The following is a 13,626-nucleotide window of genomic DNA, read 5'->3' on the forward strand; positions in this document are numbered from 1 at the left end:
AGAATTTGAGTCAGTGAAAATATATCAGCTGATTTTTAGAAGAAAGGTCCAGTTTGGAGGAAAATTCCTCTTGCAAGCACCTGTCCTGATCCAATATCGGGGAGGGTTCTTAAACGATCACAAGAGCGAGATTAAGACACAAACGAGGTCAGATGCCATACAACCTTGTAAGTTTTATTTCCTATAACAACTGATAATAGTGACAGGACAGAGGGAAGAAGAAAGAAAAAAGGCAGACCTAAGCAAGAGAATGGAAGAGATGCAGCAAGACTAATTACCACCACCACGAAGCCAGTGACGTCCCGTTGACTTGGTCTAGGTGCAGGTGATGGGGTAAACTCCAAGTTCCATTAGAGAGATGATGCCAAACACTGCTCATCTCTCGAGAGAGGAGTACACACTTCTTTTGTTCTCCCCGGTCCCCATGATTTCTCCGAAGAGCCCTCCCATTTCCACGGATCTCATTGTCATACATGCCACCCCGTGTTCCTCCATGCGCGCATGCCCAGGTGTTCACGGTGGTCCTCTTCACCCGGCTTGCGCACAAGCACAGCTTGGTAGGCTCTGCCAAGGATGTTGTCATTCTAGTTCAGGGTGGATATGGTGGTTTCTTTGGGGACATTTTGTCTCCTCCAGAGCATACTCCTCCACAGCAACAGGATGTTGAGGCTAGGAAATGGTAGTGGTGCAGCAGCAATGTCTAGACAAACACAGTCCAACACAGTCTCTTACAGCACCTTAGCTTTGGAGCAGGCTATCAAAGTACCCCATATTCTCACTCTGTGATTTAAAGCAACACAAACCACAGTAAACACGATCTCTATATCTGGATGGGCGGGGAGGTCTTCTGACAGATTGTAAGGTCTTAGAAAATTGTTTAGTTACCATATATATTTTTTTTGGTTACAGTAGAGTTCAGACCACTGTATTTTTCAAATCTGTAAACAACAGCAACTGCTAAATATTTCAATTACTAGGTGAATGTGGATACGAAAGAAACAATTAAACAAAGTAAACACTTCTTGAAACTACTGTTAGAAAGGAAATCTTCACTTCGTTACATACTAAACAGAGTAATGGAAGTTATGTGTCTTATTTTTCTTCATACACATGAATGTATTTGCTATACTAAAAATTTTGATGCTGGCCAGAAGATATTGCACTCTGATCAGAAGAAAAAATGCTTGTGCTGAAACAAACATCTGAGATGACAGTCACACCAACACTAGGCAATTCCTGTCTAAACGTGTTGAACAGTGTATTGCTTGCCACTTGGTGATGAAAAGAATGTTACCACTTTGGTGTACTGAAAGGGAAAATTATGGAAATTTAAGTGTGAACAGTGCAAAAGACTATCGAGAGCTGGGGATAAGAGAAAATTTTATGAAGGGCAGAAAAGCACATTGGTATGAAAGTATGGTGTACTTTCAGCACTGTCTCCTTCCTTCCCCACTGCTCTTCTGACCTTTATTCCAGACTTTCTCACATGAGAGGAAGCTGTATCCGTTGACCCATTCTAGTATATAGCATTTTAATCTGATACAAAGCTTGCCAATAATTTTGAAAGAATTTATAGCAACCTTTCCCACTGATCTTTTCTAAATATCTTGAGTATCTGGCCTGTCATGTGAGTGTTGTCATGTAAATACAACATATAAAAAAAAAATAATCATGAGACTGGTCTCTGATTATTTAACAGTATATCACTAGAGATACTTGTACATCTCCTTGATTATTGCTTAATAAAAAGGATGGCTGTGTCTATCTGCAGCTGGATTTGCTTTAAGCTTGCATTATGTCTGTCATTGCAGATGAAGATACCAACAGTTCAGTTCTGAATTAGAGTATTTACCCAGTAAGGCTTTCTTTATTCTTTCTTTTTAATGCAAATGGTCAGAATTGTTTAAGTTGATGTCTGTTTAGACTGAAACAATCTAAAAAAGGTATTATTTGTTCTTGACCTCTAATTAGTTATTTGGGACTTAAAATCCCATTATTAAATAATAAAAGTTGCAACATTTTATGGAAGATCATACAAAGAAACTGAAGACAATACAATACATTTTCTCACTGCCAGGATCAAGGAAACTTTAAGTCTGCTAAAAAATCCAATGTATTTTTGGAAGATGCAAGTAGGGAGACTTCTAATAGGTGTTTACTTGTGAGTGTGTGGAAATCAAACCAAACAATATTATTTCTTTCTAGTTAATTTTTCTTTTAAAAAAAGATACATTTAACATATGTAAGAATTGCATACAGCATGTTACATTTATGCCCAATTAATAATATGCTAAAAAATTCTTGTTTGGATATAAAAAATGCTAACTATATTCAAGAGAATGTACATATCAATTCAAAAGTACTTAAATGATCTGGTTTTTAACACATTTATCAGAGCTTTTCTGATTTTTAGGAATTGCTTTGATCTCCCTTAGTTGACGGGGCAAGATGGCTATATGTGGAGAAGTCTGTTAACATCAACTAACATGGAAATCCTGCCAAACTCAAAGTAAATTGCATATTGCATTGTTGTGTTAGACAATGGCATTTTATATCATTCCTCACTCTTTTAGCCAAAGCCCTCCTGTTAATTTATTTCAGTGATACAGACTAGCAGTCCCCGCTAGCAGTGTTATAAAACATTACTCACAAACACATTTGTTATGGAATTGGCAGACAGAGCATTCTTTGCAGTTCAATTCTCCTGTTGATTCATTCCATTAATCATAAATTACTTGATTTGAATGTCAAGATCTAGCAAGACTGTTCTTTTGTCAAGTTGAAATAGTGTTGCAAAGATTGCTATGCATTATAATTCGGCTGGGAGTAAAACATGACCTGTAATTCTTAGCCAAAATTAGACTGGCAGTGTTCCCTTGGTAAACAAAAAGATTTTCAGTTTAGAAATTGATTGCCAGCCTTTCAAGAAAGGCACAACAAATAGCATTTGGAACATGCTCAGGAATACAATTCCAAGTATAACTTTAAGGTAGAAGGATTAAAATACATAAACAGGTAAATTTATAAAGTAGGACCTCCAAGGAAAAAGCTATGATAGAAAGAACTCTAGTTCTTCATTTGCAACAAAGGGAAAGCCTACAGCTGGCTGTGTTAACTTTACAAATAGAAACCCACTCGTGTTTCATTACTTCCTATTAGTGATAATCCCAGCATAGATGTGCATTAATTGTTCCACTGCTGGATTACGTTAGGGAGGGGACAATCTGACAGATACAAAGCTGCTACAGCTCTGTGCTTCCAAGTCCAAGTGGATGTGAGGCCGAGCATGCATTGCTGGTAGGCACATGCACACACATACATGAACACACATGTGCACACACACACATACCTGTGGTGGGTTGACCTTGTCTGGCTGCCAGACCCCCATCCAGCTGCTATCTCACTCCTCCTCCTCACAGGATGGGGACAAAATAAGATCGAAAAAGATCATGAGTTGAGATAAGGACAGGGAGATCACTGACCAATTACCATCATGGACAAACAGACTCAACTTGGGGAAAATTAATATAATTTATTGTCAATTAAAAATAGAGTAGGATGGTAAGAAACAAATAAAAACATAAACCCCACCTCTCCCTTCTTCTTCCCAGGCTCAACTTCACTTCTTACACTGCTACCCCTCTCCCCTGTGTGGCACAGGGGGATGAGGAATGGGGGCTGCGGTCAGTCTGTAACACTGTCTCTGCCACTTCTTCCTCCTCACAATTTTCCTCTGCTCCAGCATGGGGTCCCTCGCATAGGATAAAGTCCTTCAGAAACTGCTCCAGCATGGTTCCTTCCCACAGGTCACTGTTCTTCAAGAACTGCTCCATCATGGCTTCTTTCCATGGGGTACAGTCCTTCAGGAACAGACTGCTTCAGTGTGGGTCCCCCATAGGCCACAGTTTCTGCCAGAAAACCTGCTCCTGCATGGACTCCTCTCCATGGGCTGCAGCTCCTGCCAGGAGCCTGGTCCTGCATGAGCTGTCTGTGGGCTGCAGCTTCCTTGATGGCATGTCCACTTGCTGTGGCATGGCATCGTCCACAGGCTGCAATGTGGATATCTGCTCCAGTGTGATCCTCCACTGCAGGGAAATACCTGCTCCACCATGCCCTTCTCCATGAGCTGCAGAGGAATCTCTGCTCTGGCACCTGGAGCACCTCCTCCCCCCTCCTCCTCCCCCTCTCACCTTGGTTCTTGTATGGCTGTTTCTCTCACATTTCTTACTCCTCTCTCACACTCTGCTGCACAGTGTTTCCCACAATTTCTTAAACAAATTTCCTCAGAGGCACCACCACCTTGCCTGAGGGGCTCAGCTGTGCCCTGTGGTGGGTCTGTTGGAGCTGGCTGTGTCCGGCATGGGGCAGCCCCAGCCTCTCCTCACAAAGGCCACCCCTGCAGCCCCCCACTGCCAGCACCTGGGCACGTAAACTCAATGAACACCTAGAAGCCCTTACCTGACAGCTTCAGGGCATCGAAAGACTTTTGAGGCCACCTTATTATAAAATGACTTGATAAATGTTAATCTCTGTTTTGGTCACCTTGTTTTCCTATTTTTGCAGAACATACAGCTGAAGCCTTCTGGTACTCCATAAATGAAGATAGTCTTTCCCCATTGAGTCTGACCCAGTGTGCTCTTACACTGCTCAATAACCTTGCCTCCAGCCTACAAAACATTACTAAACTGTAAAGAAACAGCCAACATCCCCCTCCCCCCACTCCATGTCAATAAGCTCTGAAAGGTCCTTTCTTGCTGTGCCCTTGCACAGACTGAGTATAAGGGAAAATTGTACTTTATAGTTACTGAGAACCTGAATCGTCACCATGAGTTCCCTGTCCACAACAGTGTGTATCATTTCTACTTCATCTGCATTGGAGACATTGTTTATCATAGTGTAGCTTTGGGGAGTGCCATGGCAATGGGCCACCCAAATGTGAAATACAGTAAATCATTCTTCTGGCTTGGTGCGTGGTACTGAGAAGGACTGTGTACCACAGAAAACATATGGATAGTGCCAAAATGGGCAATTCCAGTTTCCAGGGTGTATCCTCAAAAATGTTTGAGTAATCTGGTTACTGTTAGTTCAGAGGGTCTGTCTTCAGTGTCAGAGAGCAGTCTGACATGCAGACAGACTGTGATGTGTTTAAGAACATGCAACAGTAGTGCAAGTAGCATGGCTGTGCTCGCAGTGGTTTATTGTGTGGCATTCTCTTGTGCTACAGGTGATATCTATAATCCCATGCTCTTCCGCAATATATTTTATGAAACCTCGTCTGTGTGTGAAAAGTATATTTCCCATAAGGGACATTTGGACTAATTTGTTCTGAAAATTCTTTTGTTTTGTTCATCAGTCTGGCAGCCTCATCAGATTGATATATGGAACAGATTTGAGGGCTTTTATTTTTACTGTAAACCTTCCCTGCAGGAGTATTCCACAGGGGCCATGTTGATTTTTGTCCAGTTTTCTTACATGCCCAGTCTTAGAGACAATGTACAATTATACAACCAAGAGAATTCAGTGTCATGGACATTCTTTCATGCTTTTAGTTCTTTCTTTTTCTGCTTCACAAAACACACTGGTAGAGGGAGGACATAGCTACTAAGAAGAGAAGAAACACTCTGCTACAAAAACAACTCTGTGTCTGGGTTTCATGAAACTCTATTATGAAACTTCTTCCCTCAAGCTTCATAATAGTTGTTCACAGTGCTGTTACTGAAAATCTCATTGTTTCTCACCAACAGAATTTTTGAAGCTTGCTTTCTCCATCAAAATGCATTCAATTCCACTGTTTTTGTTTAGCACAATCACCTTGATTCGATGACAGCAACCAGTTTTACTTCATTTTCTATTCTGCCCTCCAGTTCTGCTCCTTCCCTGCTGATACAGAGTCTTTTTCAATTGTTAGTAGTTGAATCATTTCCTTGCTTTCATTTCTGATTTCCTCAGGGAACATTCTTTTACCTACAAGTAGTTTTTCCATTATGGTTTATTCATGGGCTAGGTTAATAGCACTTCCATATGGATATCTACTTTTTCATCCAGAACAAATGTAAAATTTATCCACAAAAATGCGGAGTATTTCAAGTATGCTGGTTCAAAATTAATCCCACATCTTTTCTAGTGTAACATTAATAGACTAAAGATAAAACTAAAAATTAATATTTGCAAGTGTTAATTTCATCTCATGATGCACTCTAAAATACATCTGGAGTATTGTTTTATTCCTGCTAAATATTTAGGAAAAAAATAAAATCATGTGATTGTTCTCAGAATAACTGATTCAAGTATTTATTTATTTTAAAATGTTACTATTTGGAAGATAGAATTTGAAGTTTTGCTTCCTGGAGAAGCTGACAGAAGGTATGCAACAACATACATTTTCTTATGTTTTTTTATTTTGAATATGCCCACTTTTTTTGACTTTTAGGTCATATATTAGACTATGTTTCTGGACAGAAAACATAAACACTCCATTATGTTTCTCTATTTCCAAGCCTTTCTGGGAACATGCAATTATCATTGTTGCATAACTAAATTGGGTTAACTGGTTGCTAAACAGATGCTCTGCAGGAGGACTGCAATGAAGAGGTATAGTGGTTTAATAAGACTCTTATCTGACATGAAGAACAGGCTAGCACAAGAACCATATATGACTTTCTGAAGGAACTGAGTCATATATTTAGTAAAATATTAAAGCTCGTGAACACAATGATCTACCATCTACTTATTTCTATTTACATATGCTTTTCAAATGCCTTCAATTCCATGTATTTCACAGAATCACAGAGTAGTTGAGGCTGGCAGGGATGTCTGGAGATCATCTAGTTCAATCCTTTTACTCAGGTAGTGTCAGCTAGATCAGGTTGTCCCAGACCATGTCCAGTCACATTTTGAATATATCCAACTACAAAAACTCGACAATATCTCTGTGCAATCTGTTCCAGTATTCAACCACTTTCACTGTAATAAAAAGTACTGTTCAGACTGCATTTCCTGTATTTCATTTTGTGCTCATTGCCTCTTGTCCTGTCACTGGCCACCACTGAGGAGAGTCTGACTGTCTTCGTTACTCCCTCCCTTCAGATATTTATAAACATTGGTAAGGTCACGCTCAAGCTTGTCTTCTCCAGGCTGAACAGTGTCAGCTCTCTCAGCTCTCCTTGTATGACAGTTGCTCCAGTCCCTTCATAATTTTTGTGGCCTTCTTCTGGACTCACCTCCAGTATGTCCATTTCTTTCCTGTACTAAGGGAGCCCAGTATGTCCATTTCTTTCCTGTAGTGAGGGAGCCCAGAATGGGACGTAGCACTCAAGGTGGGTCTCAGCAGTGATAAGCAGAGGTGAAGGATCATTTGTCATGACCTTCTGGTAATGCTGTTCCTCATGCAGCCCAAGATGCAATTTGCCCTCTTTGTTGCAAAGGTGCATTGCTGTCTTATGTTTGCTGTGTCCACTAGGACACCCAGAGCCTTCTCTCCAAAGCTGCTTTCCAGCTGGTTGGCCCCCAGCCTGCACTGGTGCATATGTTTTCCTCTCCATAATCCATAAAAGTATTTCAGAAACAGGAAGAATACTGTTACTGCTTCTGTTTTCCCTCTCAATAATTCCATCCATGAACAAATAACTGCAAAACAAAAAGCTGAGTCTTGCTTATCACGGTAACCCAATCAGATCACTGCCCAGAAGACACAGGGCTCATGAAGTTTGCTACATTTGTAAATAAACAGACAAAATAAACTGAAAGCAGAGCTGACTTTGAAATATTTGCCCTGATAATAAAGTGAAAAGTATTACATCAGTACGAATCAACTTACTTGCTATGCTATTTATTATTCAAAAAGCATAAGCATGCAGAATGTGCTGGGTTAAATCATCCCCTTACCTGAGGAAATTAAACAAGGAATAGCTAAACAGAAACAGATAGATCCATTGTGCTTTTAAATAACTAGAGCTATCTATGCTAGCATTCTCACAGGGCAAGAACTAGGTAAACATTTGGCTAAGGATGAAGCTTCAGTGGATCTTACCACGTATCTGTAGTTAAGCCCATGATGAAACTTGATAAATGGCTTAACATTATGCCTATATTTATCTCACTGAAGTCACATGTTTTAAATAACCCTTATGGTTAAGTGCATAACTGCACTAGAACTGTGTGTTAGTTTTTGTGTAGACAGCAATGGGACTAAATTCTTATGAAGTCTGTTTCTTCTCTTGTACTTTTTGGATGGAGAATCAAGTCACTTTTAACTCCTTGGGAATTAATACATAGAAGCCTGTAAATAAATTATAAATATCATGCAACAAATATTTTTATGTTTTACTCTTTGAATTTTCCCAAATTGTCCTGTACTCAGCTTTATGACATTGAATTGAGGTTCCCAGCTGTGGTTTCTTTAAATTAGCACTAATTGGAATAATGCTGTGACTTGAACTGAAAGGCTAGGTAGTTCCCTGGGGAATGCTGATTGGTGTCTGTGGCAGTGTTGTAATTATCCTACTGCTAGCATTACAATTGCTGTTATGCAATTCCATGCAACGACTGTTGTGTAACTCCATAAACGACCCCATGAGCAGGTGCTGTAGTGCAGTGGTTCTCTTGAAGTTTAGTATATAAGAATAAGGATATATATTGAGGAGACACAAAGATACGACGAATACAATAGAATATAATTTGTTATAAGGGGCCAGTTCTGTTTAATATCTTTATCAATGATCTGGATGTGGGTATCAAGTGCACTCTCAGTCACTTACTTTGCAGATGACACCAAGCTGGGCAGGAATGTTGATCTCCTTGAAGGTACAAAGGCTCTGCAGAGGGACCTGGACAAGCTGGATCGATAGGCTGAGGCCAATTGTATGATGTTCAACAAGGCTAAGTGCCAGGTCCTGCACTTGGGTCATAACAACCCCATGCAACGCTACAGGCTTGGGGAAGAGTGGCTGGAAAGATGCCTGGTGGAAAAGAACCTGGTGGTGTTGGTCAACAGCTGCCTGAATATGAGCCAGCAGTGTGCCCATGTGGCCCAGAAGGCCAATAGCATCCTGGTGTGTATTGGAAATAGTGTGGAAGTGATCATCCCCTGGCACTGCTGAGGCCACACCTCAAATATCGTGTTCAGTTTTGGTCCATTCACTGCAAGAAAGACATTGAGGTGCTGGACCGCATCCAAAAAAAGAGCAATGAAGCTGGTTAAGGGTCTAGAGAACAAGTCCTGTGAGGGAACTGGGGTTGTTTAGCCTGGAGAAAAGGAGGCTGAGGGGACACCTTGTCATTCTCTACAACTACCTGAAAGGAGGTTGGAGCGATGTGGTGTCGGTCTTTTTTCCCAAGCAGCAAGTGATAAGACAAGGGTAAATGGCTTCAGGTTGCTCCAGGGGAGGTTTAGATCAGATATTAGGAAAAATTTCTTCACTTAAATGTTCTCTACATTGGAACAGGTTGCCCAGGGAAGTGGTTGAGTCACCACCCCTGGAGGTGTTTAAAAAATGTGTAGATGTGGCACTTAGGGACCTGGTTCAGTGGTGGACTTGGCAGTGTTAAATTTATGGTTGGAGTCAATGATCTTAAAGGTTTTTTCTAACCTAAATGATTCTATGATTCTATGATTCCATAACAGCAGTCTCAGTACTCTGGCTGTTTTTTTTGAAGCATCAGAGTTTTGTTGTACTGTCTAATTCAAACTTCTAAAACACACTTGAGCATAAGTAGGCAAAATCATAATCCCACTGAAGTCAGGGGCACAACTCCTACAATGAGGGAGGAATTAAGATTTTCTGAAATTACTCATGATTCAATTTCTTTTTCTTCAAACTTCATCCCTTAATTATGAATGTGTAACTTAGTAGAAATAAGAAATCTATTAATCAGAAATTTTGATTTAAATTTTCCTATTAGAAAATGGCAGTTTACCTTCTCCAAAAGTTTTCTTCAAATGAATAAATATTGATTCATTTATGACATGGCTTGTTTTGCACTCAAAAACTATCATAAATAGACTCCTACCTTTCATCAACCTAGCTGTACATCAGAAAACCAGAAGCAATAGAGAACAAAAGATCTGTCCCCTAGCTATGTGATTCAGAACACAGAGTTGAGTAAGACCACCCTAACTCAATCAGAAGTCTGGGGTTTTTTTCTTATTTCATTCCTACTGGAAGTGCTCAGCTCTGTAGAATATTAGACATTTCAGGATTGACAAAGACAGAATAACAGTGTTTTATAAGGTTGAAGCTCTTTCATGAGGTGGGATCTAAGCTCAAGTCCTGGTCTTCATTCAGTGCAGAAATTGTGAATACCAATTTTCTCATTTCCCCTGAATCCTGACTGAATGTGCTAATCAGAACTAAGAGCTACAGTGGAAGAGCAGACAGGCTCTTAGAGAAAAACTTCATAAGGTCTGAAATATCAGGTCTCAAACATATCCATACACAAATTAGACATTTCTGGAAATCATGAAAATTCACACAGGACTGGGAAAATATTTTTACCCAATTCAAAATGCAAGATTCAATTTTGTGGGAAAAATATAAATGGAATAGCTGTATGTAACTGAGGGGAAAATTATATTCTTTACATTGCAGTAAAAATTTGAGGTATTAAGTGCACAAATTCTGTGTACTTGTAAGCTTGGAGAGATATGAAGTGTGTTGTGAAATGGACTAATCTGTCAGGCCTATGATTTTCACCAAGTTATATGAATTGGTGACTACTAGTACTTCAAATTGTTATTTCATTATTTTTGTTATTTAAATTATAGGAAATTGTAGCGTTCGCCGCATATCAAGGTGCCACGATTAGATCACTGATCACCCCCCAGATCAGGGAAAGAGACAGATAACACACACAGTGTGAGCGCCAACTTCCCCCTTTTATTGCGCAGTCAATTCCTTTTATACTAACAAGGGTAGGTGGGATTACAGACACATCATAAGGCTGCGACTAACCCTCTAACTTTCCGTGACATCGCGAGATCTTCCGAACGCCGAACCCTACATCTCCCCCCTCTCTATGACGAGTTGGCCTCTATTATTATGAACAACTCCACACCAAGAAATAACTAAGTAAAGTACTATGAGTATAAACATATTTCTACAACTAAGTTGAAACACTCTATCTTAAACACCTGTAAATGTCCCATTTACCCTGAAGAGCAAAGAGCTCCCTTATAGAAATTCACACAGGAGGTAGATTGAAAGTTATACAGATACATCATGAGGCTTGGAAAGAATTACTTCTATTACTCTATAAAGTTTATCATTGGTGCACTGATGTTGACTTAATGTCTGAGGCATCTGGATTCCTGGCTGCGAGCTCTGACAGCCAGATCCCATAAAGGCACATATTGATGGACTCTGAGAGGGACGTCGTCCGGATACACATCAGGGTCCCCCAGTTGGCTTCGCATCCACTGCCAGAAGTTTGTAGCAGATACCCAAGGTGTCACAAGCCAGGAAAGGATCACAGAGACCTGTAGGAAAAAACACTCAAACACTACGAGGTTAAGGCAGGACGAATCATACGACTAGGAACCCATTTCAGTAGCCCTTCAGGTGTCTGTACACAGGCATACCCTCGCCCGAGACAACGCAACTCAAACGGCCCATCCCATTGGCGTGTCTGAAAGTCACGTAAGCGGACCAACGGGTAGGGACCTTTCTCTTCCGTGTTCGTAAAGTGTCGTTGCGCCGCCGTCTCTGCCAGATCCCCTCGAACTGTCTGATTTAATGAAGTTAATGCAGTTAACAGAAGATGCTGTGTACGGAGAGCAGGTGTGTTTTCCTGTAACCAGGAGGGCTCCTCCTGCTCCCCCTCCCTAAGCCGATCGAGTAAGGCCTTTAAAGTTCGATGTGCTCGTTCTACAATGGCCTGGCCGGTGCTATTATGAGGGATGCCATGTTTAAGGTCAATACCCCAGATCGTACAAAACCGTTTCACCTTTTCCCCAGTATAAGCTGCACCATTATCTGTCTTAATCTGTTGCGGAATACCTAATTGAGCTATGCAAGCACGCCAATGTTGGATAACTGCCAAACTATTCTGTTTACTATGTGCTGTAGCAAGAATGTATCTACTATAAGTGTCTACGGTAACATGTAAATACTGCAAAGGCTTAAAAGGAGCATATTCTGTGATGTCTGTTTGCCAGATCTGATTTGGTCGCAAACCACGAGGGTTGACCCCTGCTTCCCAAAGGGGTCCTTTAGCACAATGAGGGCAGGCTGCGACAATTTCTTTGGCTTCAGCACGAGAAATGCCCGTTAGTGTCACCAAGCCTCGCGGACCGCAATGCAAAAGGCGATGTAACGTTATTGCGCGGGCCCTTGCTGGCGTGGTGTTATCGTCAGCGACAGCAGCCATCCACGCTTGTGCCGCCTGGTCGGCGCGGCTGTTCCTTTCAGCTAATGGTCCAGGGAGACCAGAATGACTGGTGACATGAATAGGGAAAACGGGTGCACTACGTAACTGTAAAGCATTGAGCAACATACCAGCTATTTCCGTAGAGGAAGCTAATGCCCATTCCCCCGCAATCAAAAGCTTATATACGTACAGTGAATCCATGACCACATTTAAAGGCTCAGTCGGCCAACGTAACAATGCCATGGCCACTGCTTTGGCCTCCAAAAACTGCACCGAGCGACTTGGCTCAGTATATGCTACCTGGTGCCATACCCCATCTTCTTTCCAAACACAAACTGCTTTGCTGGTCTTGGAGGACGCGTCAGTAAAGATTGTTTGTCCGTCATTAGGGTGCTTCGCCACCTGCTGGGCTGGAAGAATGGGTAAAGCATGCAAGATCTCCCCACAAGGATGGACCTCATGTCCCGCTACTGTCCCGGCAAATTCTGCTAATGCACCCTGCAAAACAGCCACCTGCTGATAAACCAAATTCCATTTTGTTAGTGAGCAAGGCAAAACAATGCGGTCTGGATCCCTGCCGGTAAAATGTTGACAAGCTTCCCGGCAACGCATGATCATGGTGGCTACTAACAGAGGCCAAGTGATGATAGCTGTGCGTACCTTACCCTGATGTAACCACACAAAGGGCCACTCTGGGCCTTCTGCATTCTGTATCAATACACCGTGGCAGCTCTGGCTGGCTACAAAGAGCCGCGCATCAACTGGTTGTGTGGGTTGGAACCTCTGTAGGCCCCACTGCTGGGCCTGTTGGGCTATGTTTTCTAGCAACTCACGTTGTGCTGGTTGCAATACACGCGGTGTTTTTAAGGGTTCCCCCCCCCGAAGTAGTTGGTACAAGAGATTCATTTCATCTTCAGCAATGGGAACGAAGTTCCGCAGCCACAATAGTTTGCCTACTAACTTTTGTGCATCATGTAAAGTACACACTTGGTCGGGGACCAGAAAACTTTGAGCAGTGACTGTACGAGGGGTTACTTGAGTGCCTAAATAACTAACAGAAGGTCCCATTTGTGTTTTGTTAGGGGATATGTGTAACCCGTATTCACGTAGTGTTTGTACCGTCTGATCATACAGGTGTTGCAATACAGACTCATCCTGATGGGACAGGAGAATGTCATCCATGTAGTGCATGATGGTGGCGTCCCGGTAGGTTGTTCGCAGAGAATGCAAGACCTTACCTACCACGATCTGACAGAGAGTTGG

At 41.6% G+C, this 13,626-nt stretch overlaps 1 long non-coding RNA gene across 2 annotated transcripts; it reads right to left on the reverse strand.

Moving 5' to 3' along the window:
• Positions 1–153: 153 nt before the first annotated feature.
• On the reverse strand, positions 154–4,646 carry LOC138683709 (uncharacterized). Of its 2 annotated transcripts, none has more exons than XR_011323112.1 (2): positions 3,350–4,646; positions 154–700 (listed from the first exon to the last, which is right to left on the reverse strand). It is a non-coding gene; the product is annotated as an uncharacterized lncRNA (long non-coding RNA). The 2 variants fall into 2 exon arrangements; XR_011323113.1 differs by having other exon boundaries at positions 154–780.
• Between the last annotated feature and the right edge of the window lie 8,980 nt (positions 4,647–13,626).

Source organism: Haliaeetus albicilla, chromosome Z (genome assembly GCF_947461875.1).
Source record: "Haliaeetus albicilla chromosome Z, bHalAlb1.1, whole genome shotgun sequence".
NCBI lineage: Eukaryota > Metazoa > Chordata > Aves > Accipitriformes > Accipitridae > Haliaeetus > Haliaeetus albicilla.